The sequence below is a fragment of the Cervus elaphus genome, chromosome 11, assembly GCF_910594005.1.
Source record: "Cervus elaphus chromosome 11, mCerEla1.1, whole genome shotgun sequence".
NCBI classification, from domain to species: domain Eukaryota; kingdom Metazoa; phylum Chordata; class Mammalia; order Artiodactyla; family Cervidae; genus Cervus; species Cervus elaphus.
This window is the reverse complement of record NC_057825.1, coordinates 9,909,903-9,933,930: the sequence shown is the minus strand read 5'-3', so window position 1 is coordinate 9,933,930 and position 24,028 is coordinate 9,909,903.

Here is a 24,028-nt window from a genome sequence, read left to right as displayed (position 1 = left end):
TGCAACTGCTGCATTTATAAAGGCAACGAAGGCGGGAAATAGCAGGTTGGATACTGCAGAAAAACACAGGCCATGGTTTAAAAGATGAGTCTCAAAAAAAAAAAAAGAAAACTTTCCGTAATTCAGAATAAAAGAATAAAGGAATGGGCATGATTGGTGAAAAGACATCTTGAATAAAGACCCTACAGATAGAATAAAATGAGCAATAATCAAAGGAATAATTAAACAAAGCTTCTCTTTGAACGTTAGGTAAAGCTAATGAAAAGAGACCTATAGCCAGGTGAGATAATTGAATTTCAAGGATTAAAGGGGAAACTCCTGTCAATATACAGGCCAGAGGGAAAAAAAAACCAACTGTATTAGTTGTAGAAGAGATTTGATAATGTATACGGAGTGCCAAAATAATAATAGCTAGAACAGTATGAAATATTTTTCTTTCATGTAATAGTACAAAAGTATGTGATTCAAGGTTAGCATGGGGACTGTGCTCCATGTGGTTTCCTACTGCTCTGAAGTAGAAGAGCATAGACTCCTATTTTGTTGCCCTGTTATTCTCAGGGCGCTAACTTCATCTGCAAGGATCCTTTTTCCAAACAGCAGAATCAAGTAATAATAAAACCAGGGCATACTCCTCAACCTCCTTTCAAAATCTCCAGCTAGAGGGTCTGTACATGATCCTATTCCCATCCCATTGGCCAGAACTTCGTCACATGATGACTTTTAACTGCAAGAGTGGCTGGGAAATGTAGTTTTTATTCTGAGAAGCCATGTGTCTGGTTAAACATTAGGGTTTTGTTATTACCAGAGAGAAGAGAATGGTTATTGGAGAACTCTTACCCCAACACACTAAAACTGGAAATTAAAGATAAAAGGAGAAAAAAACATCAAACTCAATGATTCTTTACCATCTAGAAATTTTTTAAACTCCCTATTAACTAGCACTTGGGCCGAAGAGGAATATAAGCAGAATCTGTAGAAAACCTAGAAAATAAAGAAATTAACTACATATCAGAATCTGTGGGAAATAGTTATAGTAACACTCAGAGGAAGAGCCTTTAGTATTGATATCAATAAACAAGAAAGATGAAAATAAGAAAATTAAACATCTAATCTAAAAAGTTAGGAAAAGAGCAAGAAGCCAAACCATAGGAAAGCAGGAGTAAGAAACTCATGATGATAAAAGTAGAACTTGTGAGTTAATAAGCAGAAAAATAGAATTCATTTTATGAGGAAACTAATAAAATAAACCATAAGCTAACCTAATTAAGATAAAGGGCAAGAAAGCCTAAATACACAAAAGAAGAAATGATGAAGGAAAAATAGCCATAGAAAGAAAGGAAAGAATCATGAAACAACTTTATTCAACTTTATATAAATATGTTTAAAAACCTGGATGAATTTGGTAATTTTTTCCAAAATGCAAATGACCAAACTCAATTCAAGAAGAGATAGAAAAGCTAAACATTTTCATATAGAAATTGTTTTATATAAAAAAGTAGATAAAGAGTTATCTCCCTAAAATATACCAGGCCCAGATAGTCTTTCAGGGAAATTATTTTAAACCTCTAATGAGCAGATAAATACAATATTATTTAGACAGTTGTAGACTCCAGTATTCTTGCCTGGAGAATCCTAGGGACGGGGCAGCTGGGTGGGCTGCCGTCTATGGGGTTGCACAGTCGGACACGACTGAAGTGACTTAGCAGACTTTTTAAAAGAGGATTTTTTCTAATTATTTTAGTAAAGCGAGTGGAACATTAATACTCAAATGTAAGAAAGATTTCACATGAAAAAGAGAACCATAGTCACTTTAGGAAAAACAATGTAAAAAGTTCTAAATAAATCTTAAGTAAATCAAATCTAACAGTCTATTACATAATGACCAAATGCGGTTTATTTCATGAATCTACAAACTGTTCAATATTAGGAAATAAATGAATGAAATTCATTGTAGTAGTAGATCTCAGACCCAGTATCCTGCCTCAGTCAGTCTATCCCATCAGGAAGCTTCCATAAGCCTCTTATCCTTCTCCATCAGAGGACAGACAGACTGAAAACCACAATCACAGAAAACTAACCAATCTAATCACATGGACTACAGCCTTGTCTAACTCAATGAAACTATGAGCCATGCCGTGTAGGCCCACCCAAGACAGATGGGTCATGGTGGAGAGTTCTGACAAAATGTGGTCCACTGGAGAAGGGAATGGCAAACCACTTCAGTATTCTTGCCTTGAGAACTCCATGAACAGTATGAAAGGGCAAAAAGATAGGACACTGAAAGGTGAACTCCCCAGGTCTGTAGGTGCCCAATATGCTACTGGAGATCAGTGGAGAAATAACTCCAGAAAGAATGAAGAGACAGAGCCAGAGCAAAAACAACACCCAGTGGTGGATGTGACTGGTGATGGAAACAAAGCCCAATGCTGTAAAGAGCAATATTGCGTAGGAACCTGGAATGTTAGTTCCATGAATCAAGGCAAATTGGAAGTGATCAAACAGGAGATGGCAGAGTGAACGTCAACATTTTAAAAATCAGCGAACTAAAATGGACTGGAATGGGTGAATTTAACTCAGATGACAATTATACCTACTACTGAGGGCAAGAATCCCTTAGAAGAAATGGAGTAGCCATCATAGTCAATAAAAAGAGTTCAAAATGCAGTACTTGGATGCAATTTCAAAAATGACAGAATGATCGCTGTTTGTTTCCAAGGCAAACCATTCAGTATCACAGCAATCCAAGTCTATGCCCTGACCAGTAACACTGAAGAAGCTGAAGTTGAATGGTACTATGAAGACCTACAAGACCTTCTAGAATTAACACCCCCAAAAGATGTCCTTTTCATTATAGGGGACTGGAATGCAAAAGTAGGAAGTCAAGAAACACCTGGAGTAAAAAGGCAAATTTGGCCTTGGAGTACAGAATGAAGCAGGGAAAAGGCTAATAGAGTTTTGCCGAGAGAACGCACTGGTCATAGCAAACACCCTCTTCCAACAACACAAGAGAAGATTCTACACATGGACATCACCAGATGGCCAACACTGAAATTAATCATTAGAGAAATGCAAATCAAACCATAATGAGGGTCTTCCTTGGTGGTCCAGTGGTTAAGAATCCTCCTTGCAATGCAGGGGACATGGGTTTGTTCCCAGTTGGGAAAACTAAGATCCCACATGCCCCAGGGCAACTAGGCCCACAGGCCTCAACTAGAGAGAAGCTGGAGAGCTACAACAAAGACCTGATGAAGCCAAATCAATGAATAAATATTAAGAAACAAAAGCAACAAAAGCAAGCCATGATGAGACCACTTCACACCCATGAAGAAGGCTACTATCAAAACACACACACACATTAAAAAAAAAAAAGCCCAGAAAGTAATAAGCACTGGCAAGGATGTGATGAAATTGGAACTCTTATGCCCCACTGGTAGGAATGTAAAAGAATGCAGCCATTATGGAAAGCAGTATGGCAGCTTATCAAAAAATTAAAAACAGAATTACCATATGATTCTGCAATCCCACTTCTGGGAATAGATCCAAAAGAATTGAGAAGAGAATCCTGGAAAGATATTTGCACCCATGTTTATAGCAGTGTTATTCACAATAGCCAAGAGTTGGAAGCAATCCAAGTATCCATTGAGAGATGAATGATAAACAAAATGTGGCAAATACATACAGGGGAATACTATTCAGTCCTAAAAAGGAAGGAAACTCTGACACACTCTGACACCCTCAACAAGGATGTAACTTGAGTACATTATGCTAAATGAAATAAGCCAGTCACAAAAAGACATATACTGTATGATTCCACTTATGTAAGGTACCTAGAGTACTCAAATTCATGGAGACAGAAAGTAGAATGGTAGTTGCCAGGGCTTAGGGGAAAAGGGTAGATGAGGAGTTGTTTAATGGGTAGAGTATTTCAATTTTGCAGGATGAAAAAATTCTGAAGATCTGTTGCACCATAATGTGAATATACTCAACATACTGAACTGTACATTTGAGAAGGGTTAAGGTGAGTTTTTAAAATCATGTTTTTACTATATTTTTTTACCATGGTAAAAAATTGAATTATTAAAAATCTTGATATTTTATTTCTATGTGCCAGAGGATGGATTTTTTTTTCAAGTCCACTCTTCCCCTCTCCCTGGCCACCTGCTGTGACAGCTCCTCTGCTTACCTTTTTGGTTTTCAGTTCCCACTTTATTTCTTGCTCGTGGAAAAGTCCCCTGCATTTCTGTAAGCTCAAGTATTTGTTATACTGTATCGATCATTTCTAGGTATTTATGGCAGGAAGATTTGGGAGATATTTGGTCCACAGTATTTCTAGAACCAGAGGCCCCTCCAACTCATTTACAAAGCTAAATAAACCCGACAAAAATAGCACAAAGAAGAAGGCTGCAGGCTAATCTCATTTACAAATATAGATGCAAACATCTTAAATAAAATATTAGCAAATTGAATCTAGCAATACATAAAATGAATATTCCACAATGACCAGGTAAGGTATATTATTGGAAAGCAAGGACAGTTCTATTTTAGGAACTCTATTAATATAATTCATCATATTAATAGGCCAAAAGGGAAAAACCAAGGATGATAAAAAGGCATTTGATAATATTCAGCATCCATTTCATAAAAAAACATCTATTGGCAAAATAAAAATAGAATTCATCTTTAAAATGGTAAGACAGCCTTACAGAAACCTCCAATCCTTCAAAGGGAAGGCAGAACAGCCCAGGGACCTTCTGAAATCAGAGAAGGTATCTTCCAGTCACCTGTCTCCTCTGCCCCCAAGTTTAGAGGGAATCTCCCTGTCCCCACTTCTCTGACTGAGTTGAGGGAAAGCATTCCACTCACCCTGTGAAGCCCTAGGTATTTTGGTTTCCATGCGCACACTTATGACCCAGCTAAACTAGAATGGCTGTGTCACATTCCACAAGCTGCTGCCAGTAGCTGAGCTTCTCCAAGCCTCAAATTTCTCATCTGTGAAATGGGATTAAGATTCTCTGTTCCATGGGAAACAACAAAAGCTCAAAGAATATTTCTCTTTTTAAATTGAAATATAGGTGGTTTTCAGTGTTGTATTAGTTTCTGGTATACAGCAAAGTGATTCAATTTTATATATGTATATTTTATATATATATATATATATATTTCAGATTCTTCTCCATTACAGGTTATTACATGATATTGGAGATAGTTCCCTGTGCTATACAATAAGACCTTGTTACTTCTCTATTTTATATAAAGTAGTTTGCATCTGCTAATCCCAAACTCCTAAATTATTCCTGCACCCCTTTCCCCTTTGGGGAAAGTTTGTTATGTCTGTGAGTCTATTTCTGTTTTGTAAATAAGTTCATTTGTATAACTTTTCTAGATTCCACATATAAGTGGTATCATGTGATATTTATCTCTCTCTGTCTGATTTTCACTTAATATGGCAATCTCTAGGCCCACCCATATTGCTGCAAATAGCATTATTTCAGTCTTTTTCGTGGCTAGGTAGTATTCCTGTGTGTGTGTGTGTGTGTGTGTGTGTGTGTGTGTGTGTGTGTCTGTCTGTGTGTGTCTGTGTGTGTGAGTGACACATCTTCTTTATCCATTCATCTGTGGATGGACACTTAGGTTGCTCCCATATCTTGGCTATAGTAAATAGTGCTGCAGTGAACACTAGGGTGTGTTCATCTCAAAGAATATTTCTTGCCTGGCACTTCCTTCCTTCCTAGCTCTCCCTTTGTTCTTTCTCCTCATCTTCCCATCCCAGAATCTCCTCTCCTTTTTCATATCTCCATGCTCCCACATCTGCCCTGCTCAGTCTCCTTACCCCAACTAAGCCCTCTAGATAGAGGAATTTGGGGAGACCCCAGAGTGAGCACTCAAGGACAGGAGGGTAGCTGCCTTGGGCCTGGTTGAGTGCTGGTTTGGGGGACTCACCCAGGTTAGTGAGTCCTGGAGATCTCTAGGCAATGAGGTCCATCTGGATAGCTGGCCTAACAAGGGGTGGTGAGCAGACAACAGCTTGGCCTCACCTTCCCCAGTAACAGTAAAACCTACATTTAAAAAGTGTGAGGGTAGGCTTGGTTATGCCGAGGTAACAAGTAGATCTCCCAGTCTCAGTGGCTTAACCCAGGAAGCGTGTTGTTGGTCTAGGTGACTCCCCAGGGCAGTGCCGTCTGTGGGGTGGCTCGTGATTCAGGCTGCCCGAGGCTCCACCTTCCGGTAGCTGCTCATCTGCAGTCACCGTGGAGGGTAGGAAAGTGCTGGAAGGTGTAAAACCTGCACTTAAAGACTTCTTCCCTGGGACTCCCCTGGTACTCCAGTGGCCAAGGATCTGGGCTCCCAGCTCCAGGGGTCCAGGTTTGAACTAAAGCCAGACCTTGGTCTCCAGGCCCTCACCCTCAGGTCTCTGCTGCTGCACCCTGCCTCTCTGTATTAGTTCTGGCTTTTAGTTCCCTGGTCAGGGAACTAGATCCCGCTTGCTGTAGCTAAAATCTCAGATACGGCAAAGAAGATTGAGGATCCCATATGCTGTAACTATGCCCTAACACAGCTAAATAAATATTTTTAAGAACTGTTTTAAAAATTAAAAAAAGCGTCAGCTGAGAGGTAACACACACCCATTGTATTCACAGCGTAAGCACAGAACAAGTGATATCATAGGCCAGCTGACTGCAGGGGCAGAGGGGTGGAATCCTCCAGCGTGGGCAGAAGGAGAAAATAGATGAGTGCACACTAGAAGTCTCTGCCACACCGTCTCTTCCATGTCACCCCATCAGAAAGGGGAGCTCACCCCCAGTGTGGGATGTTTCCCTCTCACATCTGTGTGCGCTTGGCTGTGTCCAGCTCTTTTTGACCCCCTAGACTGTAGCTCCTCTGTCCATGGAATTTTCCAGGCAAGACTACTGGAGCAGGTTGCTGTTTCCTACTCCAGGGAATCTTCCGGACCCAGGAATCAAACCCGCATCTCCTGCATTGGCAGGTGGATTCTTTACCCTAAAACTGTCCTGGTTGGGAGAAGTCATATCATTTGCTGAGATAGCATTTGGTGGGACTGGCTGGAGCAGGAAATTGGACTTTGTTGAAGGAAACCCTTATTTTATCATCTCCCCCAGACAAAGTAGGCCAGCTTGAGTTTGCCATCATCTAGAACTTAAAAAAATTAAAAATTTAAAAAGGAGGGTGAGAAAGAGAGAGAGAGACAAACAGCTCCAATCCCAACCGGGCAGAGACACAAATAGTGACTTTTAATTATATAATCTGCTTTTGATGAATTTATTTCTGACAGTTTTATAGGTTGACGAGAGAGTGCATTTTAGATGCAAAAAAACCCATTATTCATTCTGGGCTCTTTGAGCATAAAAATTGTCAAATGATTTTAATACAGTTTTAAGTTTTATGTTTATTGTCAAGGGAAAAAAAAAGTCCACAGCAATTACCGAGTCACATGCCCCTTAAATCTTTATGTTTCTGACAGCAAGAACAATAAAATATGTTTTTGCCCAAACCTTTTACCGTTCAGATTGACATGGCTTCAGCGACAGCTGCTTTTCTTCCATCTGAGAAAGCTAACTTAGAACCACTTCCTCGGTGGGGAGTGGGGAGGGGGCGTCGGCCGCTCTGCAGAGCAGCTATTCCTTTGCAGAAAGGTGCAGACCCCAAAATCTGGGTCCAGAAATGAAAATGGAGTGAAGTGTGATCTAGCAGGTCTGAAATTTTATACTGGCTGCATGGCACCCTATTGATTTGCACACCCTGCCTGGTGGTAAACACATTCAGCACTAGTGTGAATGCCTTGGGCAGGTGGGTGAGGCCCTGGCACGCCTACCACATCTGCCAACCTAAACCTGCCGAGGAAGCCTGCCATTCAAGTCACTGGAGCCAGTCAGGTACTGCGTTGAAAGGACCACCCACCAAGCCAGATATCCCAGTGTGGCCATCCCTTCCTTCTGAGCCGCCAGTAGACATGTGTTGCCTCTCTGCTTTGTACCCCATGCCAACCCAGTTGCAGGGTTCAGCTCCTCCATGAGTCCCCAAATATAAGCACTAGCCAACCATAAACACTATTATTATTCTAGGGAGATGGAATTATTCCCGTTAGTGGCATAGACAAACCTTCAAGTTGTGCTTTGGATGGTGGCTTAGACCCTGAAGGTCGTGGAAGTGTTGGTCAAAAACTGCCCACCCCATCATGCTGGTGTGATGTGGGGTGAGGGGCATTAGCCAAAGGGTGCTGTGGTCAGGGCTTGGCCCAAGGCAGGTCAGCAGGGCCCAGTTTTTTTGGAGATCTGTTTAAATTTTCAGGGCTGAAGGCTATGGCTGACCTGAGATCCAGCTCCCAAGACTGGCCTAAATCCAAGCTTCACAGGCTTTCAGGCTGGATGGAGTAGAATATGGAGCAGGTCCAGGGCAGCATTTTGTCCAGTGGGGAACTCAATAGGGCAAGCCTATGGAATGGGAGCAGGGCCTAGGAGGAGTGAGGTATGGAGGCTGCAGGGAGAGCCCCAGCCATCCAGAGTCCTCCCTGGGAGTCTGGGGAGGAACCTCCTATAGAATCACATCTAGGCAGGCCTGGGAAAGCTGTGATCCCCACAGTGAGCAGGAGCAAAACATCTCAGGGCCTTTATTTGTGCCATTTCCTCTGCCTAGAAAACTCTCAAGCAACCCATTCAACTAACTCCTACTCATCCTTCAGAACTCAGTGTAAAAGTCACTTCTTCAGGGAAGCCCTCCTGGATTCCTCAGTCTTTCTCAGGCTCCAGTGGTACAAGCTGTCATGGCACCCTGTGCTTCTCGTGTGCATTCGTGCTCAGTCACTTCAGTCATGTCTCTTTGTGACCCTGTGGAATATAGTCCGCCAGGCTCCTCTGTCCATGGGATTCTCCAGGCAAGAATACTGGAGTGGGTGGCCATGCCGTCCTCCAGGGGATCTTCCTGACTCAGGAATTGAACCCACGTCTGTGTCTCCTGCTCTGCAAGTGGATTCTTTACTGCTGAGCCACTGGGGAAGCCCCCTCTGCTCCTTGGTGGTACTTGTAATTTTCGTGAGAATAATCTATGTCATTGCTGTGATTTCACGTTTCCCTTTCCCTCTGGGTTCTGAACTCTACAGGGACAAGGTCATGGTCTGTTTCATTCATTGCTCTATCCAAAATACAGTACAGCATCCAGCAGACTACAGATACCATTACATTTTAAATGGATGGATGGATGGATGGATGGATGGATGGATGGACAGGCTTCATTGCTTGTGGCACTTCAACATATGCCATCTCCCTTTCCTCTTGTATCTCCAGTTTTCTTCACAAGCAGACATGGCCAGGTGACTGAGTCTGGATAATTGAGTGTGGCTGGAAGTGAGGTTCTTCAGGGGCTTATCTGTGCTGGTTTCTGTGTTCCTCATCCATCTGCTGCCAGGTATAGATGATCCCACAGAGAACTCAGGCCCCTGGGGACAGCAGAGCCGCAGATGCAAAGGTTCCTGGTTCACTGAAGGACTACTATGTGGAGAGCATGTAGCCCTCCCCTTGCCAATGGTCCTGATCACTTTATCCTGGGAAACATGCTGCTATTGTGTGAAGCTGCTGATATGTGGGAGCTTATTTGTTACAGCAGTGAGCTGTAACTCACCCTAACTGATACATCCCCTGTGATCCCCAGAGGAACCAGGTCAGATCCTGCCTCTGCTTTAAGCATCTCTGTCTGGTTGCCACCCTCCATTAGAATGGGCTAGAGGAGTGTCCAGGGGGAAGAGGGAGGAATTCATTTTCAAGCACTGGTTTCCCAGACCCACCCTCTCTTGGAAAGGTGTGAGCGGCTTGAGGACCCAGAGATTCTGGAGTGAGCAGTGGCCATGCAGGAGAGACAGTGGATGGGAGTTGGGACTCTGAAAATAGCTGTGTGTGTCTGTGACCTTGGATGATCACTGTCATTTCTGATAATAAAGCCTGCATCCTGGAGGTATGTGATCACTAAAAGAGCTCAGATGTGAAGCACTTAGTCGAGCGCTCTGCACCCAGTAAACACTCCATAAAAGGGAGTTATCATAATAATTATTATTTTCCTCAGGTCTCTGTTGAAGGAAGCCCTGAATTGAAAGCCTTTTGTCTCATTCCATTTCCAAGCCAGACGGCCCCATTTTTCTCCCAGTTTCTGCAGTTCTTGAGTGCCCCGGTGCCTATTACACAAACCCCAATGCATCTTTGAAGTTAGCAGCTAATTATGTTCCAGGAAGTTATAGATCTGGAGTTTTCCATGTGCCAGAGGCAATTGCCTGCTCCAGCTCTCATTTCTCGGTGCAGCCTTCCAAGGCCTGATTGAGGTTGTAATTGGGAGCCCCCTCCCCCGGCCCCGGGGGCCTTCTGGGGCCATCTCCTCAGCCCTAGGAGTCAGGCTACCCCTTCCCTCTCCCACCTCCCAAGCTTTGCCTGCTCTGGGCCTCCCTCTGCAGCTGCTGACAGGCTGGGGGAAGGGTGGGCTGGGAGGTGGAGGGACAATCTCTGAAGCCCCTTTGCCAGGGAAGCCGTGAGAACCTCCTCTCTCTGGGGAAGGCACCTTTGGTTCTGCGTGATTATGAGTAATAGCAGTTTCTGCTGCTGAATGACTGAGTGACTTGGGTCTGTTTGAAAGATAAGTGCTTGCCCTCTCTCCACCTCACTGCCTGCCCAACTGCCTCTCTACCCCTGACCTCATCTCCACCCCTCTGCTGCAGCCAGCTGAGCACCCCTACCAGGGCTCGGCCCCTCCCACCAGGCTGCCCTGGGAGGGAGAGCCAATTCCTCCCTCCTGGGCTGGATCCCCAGCACTGGGGCTGGGACAAGGGTGAGGCTAGTGAGGTGCCAAGGCAAAATTTAAGGAGGCACTCACTCTTTGGTGCTGATCATGCACTTGCATGCCCCTGAGAATGAGTGCCTCCTTAACTTAGCTGCCTCACTCTCCTCACCCTGGTCAGGGATTAGAGACTCCTCCCTGTCTCCTTGGGAGATAAACTCCTGCACAGAGCCCAGCAAAGACTTCCAGCTCCTTTTTCCTTGCCAACTTCAGCTGAGCTGCGGGTTGTGGGGGGGCAGGAACCAAGGATGTCCTGTTCACCATCATCTCGCCGTCGTTAGCTCCTGGCCTGGCTCACAGCGAGTCTCAGTAAACACTGGTGAAAAAAAGGAATGAAACGCTCCTGATACTGAGATAAAATTTAGCGAGAGATGATGTCAGAAAGGTACTGAGCTGGCCTCTCAGTGAGCAGTAGGTGCTCTGTAAACTCGAGGGCCTTTACTGACACTAGGAGGGCAGCACAAGGGTGAATCTGTGATCTGGTTCATGAGATAAAGATTTGGGTGTTTAAGTGGAAATCAGATTGAGTATGTGCCTAAAGTGCGACCTGCCCTGAGAAGGGTGCTCCCTAATACTCTGCTGTATTAACACCCCCATTTAATCTCATTTATTTAATAAATAGTTACTTCTGCACTATGACTATCCCATGCTTATTTTGACCTTGAATCTTGTTTGGCTCTGAGTGATTTTTGAGACCCCCAGCACAAACTTGTGTAACATTGTGCCAGACTCAGTACAGAGCATCTCTGCATAACCTCGGATGTTAGATTATATTACTAGATGTATAGAGTCTAGACTAAAGGAGGCTGATCATTTCTGCACTAGCGGGAATTTACCCAGAGTGTTTCTTGCTCAGGAAGTCCCACTTTAAGAAATATGTTGATAATTCTGAGTGGGCTGAGAACCAACCAGGGGCAAAGGGACACCATGTAGTGGTGAACAGATGAAGGCTGTAAGGACACATTGCCCACGGATGGAAAGGGTCACTGCCTTTCACTCTATGAGCTAACTTCTTTCATGAGGGATTAAACTTCATGGTGGGTAGCTTCCCAGTTTCTGCCTGGCCCAGGCAGGGACTCGCCAGCAAGAACCATCCAGCTGTGGAGTGGGCTGCCTGGCTAGGTACTGAGCTCCCTTCATCAGAGGTGAGCAAATAAAAATGAAGCAGAAACAACTGTATGGAAGAGATAAGCTTCTAAACTCTTTCAGATGTGAGCCTGGGAGCCTCTCTGAACTACAGCCACTTCAGTCATCTATCCATCATCCATCCATCCGTCTATCCATCCGTCCCATAAATAGTTATTAAGCCCCAGCCACGTGCAAGATACCACGTCCAATGCTGGAGGAACAATGGTGAGAAATACAGCCATGGTCCCTGCCCTTGTCAAGCGTCCATTCAAAGGGAGGAAAAGTTAGAAAAGTGAGGAAAAGGAAAAGCTGATGAGCCTTCTGACAGGAGAAAGACCAACTCCTAGAAGAATTTTCTTTCTTTTTTTCAATTTATTTTTTAATTGGAAGAAAATTGCTTTACAATGTCGTGTTGGCTTTTTGCTGTACAACACCGCAAATCAGCCATAATTATACATGTATAACTTCCCTTTTGAACCTCCCTCCCCTCCTCCTAATCCACCCCTCTAGGTCATCGCAGAGTGCCAGGCTGGGCCCCCTGTTTTATATAGCTTCTGTTTTACACATGGTAGTGTATATATGTTGATGCCACTTTCTCCGTTCGTCCCACTCTTTCCTTCCCTAATATGTTCACAAGTCTGTTCTCTATATCTGCGTCCCCACAGGAGGATTTTAAATCTGGGCCACTTTGTGGCCTGGGGCTTAGCTCATCAGCTCAGTGATCTGCTAGTCCCCTGCAGATCAGTCAGTTCACTGGTAAAAATATGGACGGGATACACTGCAACCTGCCCCTGTTCCTTGATTGCCCTGTGGATGTGCTGAGACCCACTGGGAAGACTAGCATCTTCCATGGCACTTGGCTCAGCGGAGGGACTCATAAAAAGTTAGGTGATGAAAGAGGTGGAAGGATGGATATTAGGATGGATAGATGGGTGGACTGACAGATGAACTAGGGCAGAGTGCTATGGCCGGTCAGGACTGCAGTGGATGGCAGAGCCCACCTTCTCCCTGGCCAGGTGTCAGGCACCTCCGAGGTGCTCTGCAGCCTGTTGGTCCAAGGCCTTGGTGACCTGAGCTCAAGACAGTGTTCACAGTACAGCCAGCTGCCTCACTGAGCGGAATCCCCCAATTCCCCCTAATGCTGTCCACTCACCCCTTTCTAATGGGAGGATCAATCTCTTCATTGGGAGGAGTTGGAATCAATAGAGGAGTTGATTAGTTCTGCTTTCTCTCTGCCATCCATTAGAAGAAGATGGTGTCGCAGAAAGGGCACAGGCCTGGGGTTGGGCAGGCTGAGTAAATCCTGCCTCATCTGAGATATACTTGGAGCAAATCTCATCCCCCAACCCCGGCTCTCAGTTTTTTTTCACCTTGAAAATGGGATCAATACTACTGCCTCATGGTTTTGCTGTGCGAGTTGGTGGGGATTGGAAGAGCTAGGAAGGTGGGCGCAGCAAAGGCAAGGTCATCTTGGGTGAGGCCTATCAGTTTTGGCAATGTCTGTTTCTCCATCTGCTGGGAAGGCAGTGAAAAGACCCATGACATCCTGCCCCAAGTTGGTGTCCGTGTACCCAGAGGGCCAAACTCAGTATTCCAAAACTCAGCTTCAGAGCCTCTGTGAACCTGCCTGGTAGGAACAGGTAGATCTAACTGGTGCATGTGCCAGGGAGACCCTCCACCACCCAGATGTAGTCAGGGACCCTGAGGCCCCACTTGTATCCCTGGACACTTGAACCTAAGGACAGCCTGGAGCCCCAGGACACAAGCTCAGGTTGGGTCACCCCAAGCTCAGTGGCTGTATTCTCACCCTCTTGAGAATCTGAGGATGCAATTTTAAAATTTATTTTAAAGCAAATTTGCTACCTTTTTTTTGGTTATTGGGCTTGATAAATACCCACCCTCATGAAAAGAAGAAAGTGAACATTTTCCTTAATCCCGTCACCTAGAGATAACTTCCCTTAACATACATCTCTCCTTTTTTCTTCCTACTGATAACAATAAACATAGCCACTCTCCTTTCTTTCTTGTCAGATGATTACACCTGCCTTGTCGTCCATGAAGCAGGAACTCTGTTGTTAATATAAAGCAAAGGGTCAGAGAGATGAGGTACCCTGCCAAGGTCCCTCCGCTTGAGTGACACTTATCCATGCAACAAATACTGGAGTGATGGGCAAGATGAACAGAAATCTCTGCCCTTGGGGAGTTTATATTTAGGTGGACAGACGCCTCCCAGACCTGTCAGACGCAGACCCAGTGCTTTCTGCTACACACTATACATCTGTGGGAGATTCGCGTGTAACTTTTTAAGTGTGTGCATGCAGTGAGGCTTGGATGTGCCGTCCAATAGATGCTCTTCTATGAGTCTCCTCTGCCATCTAATAGTCTCAAATAAGGAGGTTGCTTTTAAGGTCATGGACTATGTGTGTGCGCGTTCAGTCTCTCAGTCGTGTCTGACTCTTTGCAGCCCCTTGGACTGTAGTCCACCACGTTCTTCTGTCCGTGGGATTTCCCAGGCAAGAATATTGGAACGAGTTGCCATTTCCTACCCCAGGCACTCTTTCCGACCCAGGGATCGAACTCATGTCTCTAGCATCTCCTGCATTAGCAGGTGGATTCTTTACCACTAGCACCAGCTGGAAAGCCCCAAGGTCATGGAGCAGCATCAGACAAATGGGCCTGGGGTCTTCCTGGCGAATGGAAGCATGGGGGTTGTCTTGGGGCCCCAGTGAGCTGTGGCTTCCCTCGGAGGTTGGCCAGAGCACTAGGACCTCAGGACCAGCTCATTCTTTCAGGTGAGTGCCCACGCAGGGTCTCCACTCTCCTCACAGCCCTGTGAGCCCTTCTGCCAAATAAGAAAAGAGGCTCAGAGAGATTCTGTCACTTATTCAAGGTCACACAGCCGCAGAGGCGAGAGTCTCCACTGGCAGCCTAGGTGAGGTCTTTAGTTGACCCTCAGCTGTAGGTGATCCTTACCTTGGGTCTGTCAGGAGGTGAGGGGTCCATCCCTGGCATGGTGCTCTAAGTAGGGAGTGCTTGGCAGATGGTGGTGATGGGGGTGGTTCTGGGGCGTCACTGCCCCATGTGCTAACAGAGGATAGGTTCATAGTCGCCATGAAAACCAAAGAAAGCTTTCTACTTCCTCCTGCATATGCCTGGGCTGGGGCTGGGGAGTCTTTGGCGTGGTTGTCCCCTGCCAGCAGCTGTAGACACACAGACAGACAGACAGACAGACAGACAGACAGACACACACACACACACACACTCCTTTCCCTATAGTGGGTGGCCATTGCTCACACTTAGTTTCTGTTGGCCCATCTCTCTTCTCTCTGGGTCTTTGGATCTAACCTCGCCTCATCTTTTATTTCTCTTTATTTCTGGTTCTCATTCCCTTTCACCCCCTTGTGTCTCTTTCTCCCTCTCTGTGTCTGTCTGCTTACATTTTTCCTCTCTTTGCTCTGCGTCTCTTTCTTCCATCTTCCCCTCCCACCTCAGTCCAAGGTTTCTCCTCCTTGACCGGTCCTGCCCACCTTGGTCTCCTGGGCTTAGAGGCAGGCGGCTGGGCTGGTGGGGGCCAGGCTGTGTGTGTAGGGGGTGCACCCTCGCCCCACCCACCCCTCCCGGAACTCAGAAGGGTGGTTCTCTCCTCTCTGGCTGGCGTGGGTGCCGGTGATTTCATCTGCCTTTAGATATGAAGCTCAAATTGCACATCAAAAAGGATAATGCATCTTTAAGCTGTTACAACGACTTCTCAATTTTTCATTTCCTGTCAGGGTGGGAGCTGCAGGAGGCAGGGGCGGCCGCGGAGCCTGTCTCCTGCCAGCCAAGTGTCTGCCTGGATTTGAGCAGTAGGAAACCCAGGGGTGATAAATCGCTATTTCTAAGTAAATTTCATGCATTTGCCCTTTGGTTAAAGTCTCCCCTCTCAGCACTTTCCCTGTGCACACAGCCCGACTAATAACGCACCGAGCAAGCGCTCTCCCCTGTGACAACTGATTGCACTTTGAAGTAATAATGGCTGATTTAATAATTGGTATAATTTTTCACTAGTACCTGAATGTCATCGACGCACAAAATAAGCTACCTGGACCCATGGCTGCAGCACTTTCCCTTCTTGGGGAAATCAATAATGCATTAAACCCCCAACCCAGGACCCCGAGAGGCCAGGCCTGGGTGGAAGCTGTTATGGGGAGGGGGGTTCGGTCACCCCATGGAGCCTTGAGAGCAGGAAGGCTGGACCAAGACCTTTGTATGGGCTGGGTCCCTCAGCCTAGCCAGGCAGGAGGAGCAGTGACAGAGAGCCGCGAGCCCCCCAAGACCCAGCCCACCCTCTGGTTTCTACCTGCAAAGGCTCAAGCCCATTGGAGACTTAGCCTCCCCTCCCCCCTCATCAGCTGCCAGGCACACATGACATGTATGTGTGTTGGTCTGTGTTTCACATGTGTGGGGGTTGAATTCAACTTCACTGTGATTTACAGGGCCCCCTGTGAACCAGGATCTGTGTTGGGGCCAGAGTGGTGAGCAAGACCCATGTGGTCCCTGTCTCCAGGGAGTTTTCAGTCTCTTAAAGATGTGAGTGTGGGTGTAGGCAGACACATCTGGGTGATGAGCACTGTTGTGTATATGTGTATAAATGTGTGTGTTGGTCTAGATCTGCATGTGTCTGGGTGATGTGTGAGGGTGTCAGTATGCTGATTAGGGTGTGGGTACCCCTTCACCTGCCTCGCTTAGCTTTGAGGGTGTGTTCCTTTCCAGACCTAAGGGCGGGGCAGGTTCTCCACAATGAGCAGGGCCAGTGTGTTCCCCTTGCTGCCCAGACCTCCCTCCCCAGGGTTCTGGCTACCTGCCCCACCTCACTGTTCCCTGAGCTCTGCCTCTTGCACCCCTCTGCAGGCCACCCGCCTGGACAGAGTATTCCCCCTGGCAAACAGCACGGATTCCACAGTCCCATGGATCTCATCCTTGGAAAACTCACTCATCTCTGAGCTCATTTTCCCATCTGGAAAGAGAGCACAAGAATCCCCAACCCACAGGTTCTATGAAGAAGTAGCAGGTTTATAAAGGCAGCATCTTTGGTCGAGGACTCCATCAACATTAGCTCTTAAAGCTCTGTCCTGGTCCCAGCCAACTCTCAGGAGACCCTTGAGGATATAGAATGGGTTTGATTCAAGCCTGGAGGTCCAAGGACTAGGACAGTCTGGGACACATGGTCAGGATACAGCAAGTATCTCCTAAATAGATGGATGGCTTGGCACGAGCCCGCAGAGAGACTAAGGCTTTCTTCACACCTACCTTTCAGGTTCTGGGGCCGAAGTTGCCTCCCACTCAGAATACAGCTTGCTAGTATTTCGTAGGGACCATAGGGCCAAATGGATGGGAGGGCCCTAGTCTTGGCCAGATCTGGGGCCCAGTCAGGCCTGGACAACCTTCCACCCCCAGCCCTCTCCCTCCGCACCCGCGGTTGTCTGGCTGTGAACCGGGAAATCGATTTCAACTTCATCTCATCTCAAGATCAAACATCTTAAGTGAGATTATTCACGTTCTTCCATTGTTTCTAACTCATTTCCTATTTTCCAGTTGAAAAACCCTGCCAGAAGCATTCTGTGGCAGAGATTAAAACAATTTCGGAAGCAGGCACCCAATTCTTCTCTTTGGATGGTAAGCAAATTGGATGTCTGTGAGAAGCAGGCAAATTTTATTATGAACACATAGTTTGCTACTTAACTATCCTTAAGACCCGGGGTGCTTCTAATTCTCAGCAGGAGGGCTCCAGAGGGGGCAAGATGAAGGGTGGGGAGGGTGTGGGGGTGGAACAGACCCCCAGCTGGGCTCCCAGCCTTTTCTTTCACAGTGGGAAGTAATCATAGCCTCATGTACTGCCTGGGTCAATGAAGTCCCAGTCTCCTGGAACAAAGGGAGGGGGTCGCACTTGCCCACGCCTGCTAAGTCCCAGGCACCAGGCCAGACAATTCCAATGTGTGACTTCTCTGAATTGTGTCTAAATTCTTGGGGGAGGAGGAATTTGCTTTGACCATTTAACAAAATAATTTAATTTATTTATGGCTATTCTGGGTCTTCACTGTTGCACAGGCTTTTCTCTGGTTGTGGCAAGTGGGGGCTACTCTCTAGTTGTGTTGCTTGCGCTTCTCATTGAGGTGGCCTCTCTTGTTGCAAAGCCAGGCTCTGGAGGGCATGGACTTCAGGAGTTGTGGTTCCCGGACTCTAGAGCACAGACTCAATAGTTGTGGTGCCTGGGTTTAATTGCTCCATAGCATGTGGGGTCTTCCCCGACCAGGGATCAAACCCGTGTCTCCTGCATTGACAGATGGATTCTTTACCACTGAGCGACCAGGGAAGCCCCTGTTTTTACCATTTTGGGGGTGAGGAAATGGAGAGTCAGAGAAGGAAAGGAACTTGCTAAAGATTACCTAGCAAATGGGGGTGAGTCAGAATTTGAGTCGAACCCACATTCTTAATTGCCACCGCAGTAGATGGGTCGCAAAAATGGCCCAGGTTCTTCACACCCACCCCTGTGTCCCCGAGTGGAGGGTCTAGTCAAACCTCTTGAGTCTGGGCTGGCCTTGTGACTTATGCACTGGAATGTGATAGAAGAGATCCCGTGCTAGTTCCAAACTCAGGCCTCAAAAAGTCTGTGTATACTTTTGCACTACCCCCTCCCCCATTTAACTGAAATGCTCATCCCAGTTTAATTGATAACCCTGTGAGTCACAAATGTCCTCCTGTAGGATTATGGCCTGGGGTTCTTGGACCCCTTGAGCACCAGAGGACCCTTGGAAGGTGAGGGTACTGTTTCCCTGTCCCTCCCAGGCTCCTTTGCTCCAGGGGCCCTTTATCCAGGGGACATTTCTCTGGGCATCACTGTTGGCGACCGTCATCAACGTGGCCCCATCCAGCTAATGAACAGCCTGATCTGGGCATGGTCAGAGGAGGCAGGGTCTTTGTCCTCCAGGGCCCAAAGCCTGGAAGGGAGACCTGGAGGAAGCACTGGGTCCCCTCCCAAACCTGGCGGCTGCTGGAGGTGGGCTGACTTCATCTCCACACGAGGCTCTTCCCAGCCGGTTCCCTTAGCAACAGCGCTTGCTTTGACAGCCGCCGTCACCGACAGTCTGCTTTCCGAGAGGCTTCCTTCCCCAGCCTCATCCACGTTTCAAGTGGAGATCTTTGCAGGGGTCTGGAGCCAAGCCGTGTAGCAGTCTCTTCCTGACCCTTGGGAAGTCAGGCTGCCCCTGGCTTTCTTGGACTGTTCACTAATGTCCCGCTGGATTGTCCTCCCATTCCTCCAGCTTCCTCCTGCCGCAGATCTTAATTAATTTAATCTTGCTTTTCTCTTTCCCCCACCCCAACCCTGCTGTGCCTCCTCCTTGCTTTTCTCTACCTCCTGACTCCTCTCTTCCCTCCAACACACTTGCACTCCACCTGCCTTTCACCCTCACATTAGCAGTTAAAGCGTCTGCCCTGACATTCAGTGTTCTTAATATAGGCCTGGGTGACAGAGGAAAGGGGCGCAGAATTCCCACACTGCCGGGGAGGGAGTGCTTCACCCCCATCCGTGAATACAGGGCCCCTCTCTCCCCGAGTCATTGAGGAGGGGGCGACTTTCATCAGATCCACAAATCTGCACACACTTGCTGGCTTCTCTCTCTGACTCTTCTCGGGACCCCTTTTCTCTAGGCTTCTCCAGGCAACTAACAATGATGTGAAGAACCTGCTGCCGTGTACTGAGCTCTTTCAGCTTGTCAGACACTGTGCAGGGAGCCTCTGTCTCCATGATGTCACTGAGTCCTAATAACAACTTACAAGGTACTCATTTTCATATTCCCATTTCACAGGTTAGAAAGTGGAGCTTCCCAGAGGTTAGCTAGCATACTCAAGGACATCGGTTAATAATTAGGGATGTCAATTACAACAGACTATGAAATCCTTTTTGTGTCTGAGCTCTTAACCCAGTGGAAATGCTGGGAATCCCCACCCCTTGACAGCACCCTTATCAGAGCTTGCCCAGGAGGGAGTCTGAGCACAGGGGCCACCCTCAGGAAGCTGGTCTCAGGGTATGAGCACAGGCCTGGGGTTTAGCTGCTAGTGCATGGTTTTTGCTGATGGTCCTTGCAGCCACCAGCACCCACCTTGCACCTTTTCCACTGTGTTGCTCCTCTCTCAGCTGCTGTCACGGATGTGGAGGGAAGAGAATTCTCCCATCGGGACCCTAAAATGTGGTCACGTGCACCAGTGAAATGGGGTCAGCTCCGGGGTGATGAGTGTCATCCTCGCTTCACACCCCAGAGAGCCTCTTTCCACCAACCTGCAGCCTTAGGGTGGAGGCCAGGTAGCATTATGTGGGCAGCAAGGGGCCCTGCTCTCGTTCCAGAACCATCGTTTCATTGCTTTAAACTTTGGCTGACTGTTCCAGTGACTGTGTCACTATTGTTATCATAGTGATTACTTCCCAGAGGCCCACCAGGTGCCGTTGTCAAATATCCGGCCTGGGCTTGGGGAAACACGGGAGCCCAGAGCGTAGAGGTGGAGGCTGACATTAAGGAAGACAGAGTGTAGGTCAATGGGGAAGGGAGACCAGGCGGGATCCTGAGGGCTGTCCAGAGAGCGCAGGAGGAGGAAGCCGTGTAGGAGCCCAGTAGTGTGAGAAGCAGGAAGAAATCCAGGAGGGTGGAGTCAGCACCTTCAGCGGGAGAGCATGTCATGAATGGAGTCAAAAGCTGCTACAGTGTCAGGAAGATAAGGGCAAAGAGCCGTCTATTGGATTTAGCAACAGTGGCATCATTGGTGGTACTGATGGGGGCTGTTTCTGTAAAGAGGTGGGAGAAGAAGCCAGTGGTCTAGAAATCTGTGGAATAAAAGAGAGAGCAGAACACACAGTCCTTTGGGGAATATTGTCTGTGAAGTATAGGAGAGAGATACAAAGGGTCTGCTTGTTTGTTAAGATCAGGGAGATTTGAGCATGTTTAATGATGATGAAAAAGCTCTCATAAAGGGGGAAGGAATAGGGTCATCAGTGGGCTGGAATCAGTGGTGAAAGCAGCTAGGGGCGAGAGCACTGGGACTGGCGAGCGATGAACGTCTGCAGAAGGGAGCCCCAGGCCCTTCCATCATCCAGGAAGGAAGGAGGCAATGACGGATGCTGATGGAGACAAGTGAGTAGGTTCAATGGGAAAAAGCTGCGACATCACCAGGTAAGGGAAGGGGAGGGCAATAAGTGAGTGGTTCAAAGAGACTGGAGAAAGTTGGCAAGAGTGGAGACTAGGAGAGAGTGTTGGTCAAGGAAATTGGGGAGAATTGATGTTCATGGGACTTCCCTGGTGGTCCAGTGATTAAAACTCCACACTCTCGGGTGCAGGCAGCCCAGGTTCAATCCCTGGTCAGGGAAGTAAGGTCCCACATACCACAACTAAGACCTGGTACAGTCAAATAAGTAAATATTTTAAAAAAATTGATGTGCAGCCGTCTGGGATTGGATGACATCAAGAGAGGTGTGCATCTCTCTCCACAGGTCCAGGGACATCATGTTTGTAGCTTGAGATTGGCCATGGTGGGAATATTTACACCTTAGAAATTGGCAAATGGTACACATCAGAGTTATTTTCCCTGGACAGCTGGTTGTTAAATGTTTGCTAGCACTCCTTGGAAATCTTAGCACTAAGCAGTACAACAGAAAAATAAAAGAAAAATAAACGAATGATAAAGCTACAAGAAAGAAGGGGAAGAAATTATTTTTTTATGTATTATATGCTTATCTACTTAGGAAATATGAAAAATCAAATAAAAACTATTATAATTAATCAGAGAATTCAGTAAATGCTGACTTAAAAGAAATATTCAAGAAATCAATACCTTTCCTATGTACCAGTATTAATCATTGAGAATATATGATGGAAAAAAGATGACATTCACAATGGCAACAAAAATATAAAATACTTAGCAACAAACTTAGCAATAAATGTGTGAGACTAAACTTAACTTAAAAATAAGAATTGACTGTATGGAAACGCCTGCTGTGTTCATGGGAAAGAAGATTAAAAATGGTCAATTCCATTAAGATTAATCCATACATTTAATTCAGTGCCAATTAAACACCAAATGTATTTTCTTACTTGCCAGCATCAGTTCACTGGGAGTTGTAAATAGTCAAGAACATCTAAGAACAGCTTAATAAATAAAATTGATTGAGGTGGGAACCACTTCCAAGGTCAGAAATTAAAATGCAAGTATGGGAGGGTGATGTTGCCCACTGCTTCCACAGTGGTCCACTATTGTTTCTAGAACAGCACATGGTCCACAGAACAACCCGATACATAGCTGTTGACTAAGAGTGAAGGAATGAATGCTTGAATGGGAACGCATTATAAAGGTGTAACCATTCACAACCGTGTGAATTAGCACAATTAAACAAATGAGACAACATAAGGAAAGAACTCAAGTATATATGACTATTTATTATACAATAAAGATGGCATTTTGAATTAGAAAAGCCATGAATTATTTTAAAATAGTGCTGGGATAATCGGTTACCTATTTGAAAAAATACACTCAAACAATTGGACATATACTAATAACAGGATCGGTTAAGCAGATTATGTTGTATCAGTATGATGGAATGCTGTGGACACATAAAACGATGTAACGGGTGCTGCCTGTTGGCATGGGTCACTGATTGTGGGGTGGAGAAGGGAACAGGACAAAATAACAATGTGGTTAGAAGGACAAGTGATGAAGACAGTTGACCTTTCCATTCCCAGTTCAGCTCTAAGACTTCCGCTGTGTGACCTTAAGCTGCATGTCATTTGTGCCTCAGTTTCCTCTTTGATGTTGCTGTTCAGTTGCTCAGTTGTGTCCGACTCTTCAAGACCCCGTGGACTGCAGCACGCCAGGCTTCCCTGTCCTTCACCACCTCCCACTTACTGTCATCTGTTATTGTGAAAGACAGATACAGTATGGGAAAATGCATTTCAAGAGCACTCTGCCTGGCGCATAGTAGGTGCTCCATATTTATTTACTTATATTTATTTTTGGCTGCCCTGGGTCTTTGTTGCTGCATGCAGGCTTTCTCTAGTTGCAATAAGCAGGGTCTACTCTCTAGTTAACAGTATGTGGGCTTCTCGTTGTGGTAACTTCTCTCGTTGTGGAGCGTGGGTTCTAGGGCCTGCAGGCTCAGTGGTCGTGAGACTCAGTCACTCCACGGCATGTGGAATCTGCACAGACCAGAGATGGAACTTGCATCCTTGCATTGCAGGTGGACTCTCAACCACTGGACCCCTGGGGAAGTCCAGTAGATGCTCATAAATATTTGCTGTTATCATAGCTTTTACTGAGCTTCTCCAGGGAGCCCTGGAGGTCCGATGATGGGGGGATACGGTCTTTGCCTTGGAGATGCCCACGGGCTGGGAGGAAATGAGGGAGAGGTGGATGCTGGCTGTGAGCAGATGATGTCTCCTTAAGGGATAGGTTCTCTAACAGGGGAAGTACATGGTGCTCTGGGGGCAGAGGAGGCACTGGGCCAGCCAGCAGGTAAGAGCTGTCCCATCCCCACCCCCCAAGTTCTGAAGGTCCATCGAGTATTAGCCAGAGAACAAGGGAGGGAAGAGCTTTCTAGGCCAAGGGCACAGCGTGGACCAGTGGCAAGTGGACCAGCTGTGCAGGAGTGGAGACGGTGTTAAGGTAGAGAGAGGAGGTGAGGATGGAGAGAAAGGGGAGAGGAATGGTGCCAAGTTGAGGCATTTGAGATCCACTAGTGTTGCAGGCAGTTGGCCAAGGGGTCAGATGGGCAGTTTACAGCCACCAGCCTGGCTACTGTGTAGAGAACAGATTGAATGGAAGGAGCTCCGGTCAGGGAGACAGCCAGGAGGCTGGAGCCACACAGGCAAATGATAGAAGTGGCAACAGCTGGTGGTGACAAAGAGGTAGATAAACCACCTGATGCTAGCATTAAGGAACTGAGGGGATATCACAGAAGTGGGGTGGAAAGAGCCCAGGACCACATACAGGATTCAGCCTTGTGCCCCCAGGAGGGTGGTTATGCTTACTCACTGGCACGAAGGAC